Source organism: Pavona decussata, unplaced genomic scaffold, assembly GCF_977016875.1.
Source record: "Pavona decussata unplaced genomic scaffold, jaPavDecu1.1 SCAFFOLD_102, whole genome shotgun sequence".
In the NCBI taxonomy this organism is placed as follows: domain Eukaryota; kingdom Metazoa; phylum Cnidaria; class Anthozoa; order Scleractinia; family Agariciidae; genus Pavona; species Pavona decussata.
In genome coordinates, this window is record NW_028145517.1 from 3,858,410 (window position 1) to 3,860,558 (window position 2,149).

A 2,149-nucleotide genomic window follows, 5' to 3' on the forward strand; every position below is an offset into this window, starting at 1 on the left:
TCAATCAACAACCACCCATATTTCACAAATGAAGCTTCATCTTAAAATCTCATGTAGCAAGTATCTAAATGCTACATATTTTTTTCCTTCTTAAGGTGAGTGATTACAAGAAAAGTGCATTTTTGAAGACTTCATTTCAGCATAAAATTTATTTCATAGATTTTAGCTCAGCTAGTGTTGCCAGTATGGATGTAGAATAAAGAGAAATCTTAACAATCTAACCTCTTCTGCAAGGTAAGTGACAACAAAATTGCTGTTCAATGGCAAAACATAACTTTTGTAATTTACTACTTTTTTGAAATTATATATCCAGGCGACAGTAAAAACAACTTCATTACTGAATAGTCATGAGGTGAGACTCACAGGAATGGACTTCTTTTACCAAAAAAATGGTAATTTTTTATCCAGTCAATTTTCCCCCAGTCTTGCCTCACAACTATTCACTGAGCACTCATAACAAAGAGAAAATTACATCACCGTTATAATTGAAGGGGTGTGCAAAATAAGGCCCGTAGTGACTTTTGATGTAGGGTGAAATTCTCCTTTTGTTTCACAAGCTAATGCTAGGAAATTTGAAAGGAGAATTTAGCAATTTATCAGAAGTCACTTAGTGCTTTTTTCCAGGCACCCCTTCAATTACAATCACTTCCCATACTGCCAACTAAAGTTGTCTACTTCAAATCAACTGCAATGTACATATTTTGTTTAAGCAAATAAAGCAGTTGCAACTATAACAAATCTTGTACTTATTGATTAGCATGGAAGGAATGGGGTGGGGGGGGGGGGGGTTAGTGGGTTTGGAGAGCAAAAAGATAAGCTACAGTTACATGTACCATCTTCTGAGAGCTCTCTGTTAAATATCATTTGCAGAATATTGTACACTTTTACAAACCCAACTATAACAAATGTTGTACTTATTGATGAGTATGGGGAGGGAGGGGGGGGGGGGTGTTTGTAGGGTTGGAGAGCAAAACCATAAGCTATGGTTAGATGTACCACCTTCTGAGAGCTCTCTGTTAAATATCATTTGCAACATATTGTACACTTTTACCAACCCTTTCACTACCAACATATGACAGCTAATTCTCCTAAGTAATTTTATTCCTGAGATTTTGGTTTCATAGCAAAACACTATCCCCTTATTCTTTTAATTTTCTTAATTCTTATTACCTGTATGCTTGACAGTGTACTGAAATTATAGCGAGCATTTAAAATAATGCGGCTCACTTCTGTGAGTGAAAGGATTGGTGGGAAAGGGACACCGTTGCGCCATACCAAACAATACCAAATAATAGATACCATGATATCTATTGTTTTGCTCTGTTAAATGCTTACACTCTATTGAGTGACTACTTCTCAAATCCGTGAAGAATAAGGAGATCAATCCAATTTATAGAACCTTCTGGTAAGGGATGCACCATTACAATTGTAACGGGGGGGGGGGGAGCTTTCTGGAAAAATATGTCAGTTTTCCACAAACAGCAGGGTGCAATACTTTTTCGTACTTCCTTTCCAACGCAGGACTCTTTGCCTAAATGTTGGTTTTCCCCGATTTTTTTCCATGATTTGGCACACCCCCCCCCCCCCCCCCTTTCCTTCACATTTCTAACGCTGCATCCCTAGCGTGCTGTTAACTACAGTGTATCACTCTCATAGTCTATGGGAATGACATCACACAGCGTGGGTGTGGTCAAACCAATTTCACCAGGGTGCAGCTGTTCAAAGGTGACACTGCGGGAGAGGCAGTATTCTCTCCATCGCTGTAATAAAAAACGAGACCATTGGCATTTTCTAGCTGCCGTTGGTCCTATCTTCACTACAAATCAATTGTACACCTACCCCTAGCTTCGCGAGGTTTTGCGAGTCACGTATTTCTAGTTGTATATAGCTGATTGCAGACGAGGCTGCAGGGTGGGACCTGTTTACATGGAGGGTCCAAGGTCAGGAATCCCATAATCCTCTTGGGGCACAAACCTAGTATATAAGTCTTGTGATGGAGTATTCCCACCCCCCCCCCCCCACCTACTTCTTTTAAAGGAAATAACAGACTAATCTAACAGTGAAGAAAGCCTAATAGGGCTAAAAAAAAGTCAAGAAGTAAAGAAAACAATTACTAATTCCCTGAATGTGATTTTGTGAACAGGGAACA

The 2,149-nt window shown here is 39.3% G+C and overlaps 1 protein-coding gene across 1 annotated transcript in view; it reads right to left on the bottom strand.

Moving 5' to 3' along the window:
* The window catches only part of LOC146471718 (medium-chain acyl-CoA ligase ACSF2, mitochondrial-like), a 158,593-nt gene that overhangs the window by 37,223 nt on the left and 119,221 nt on the right, over positions 1 to 2,149 (bottom strand). The gene's annotated exons all lie outside the window — the stretch shown is intronic.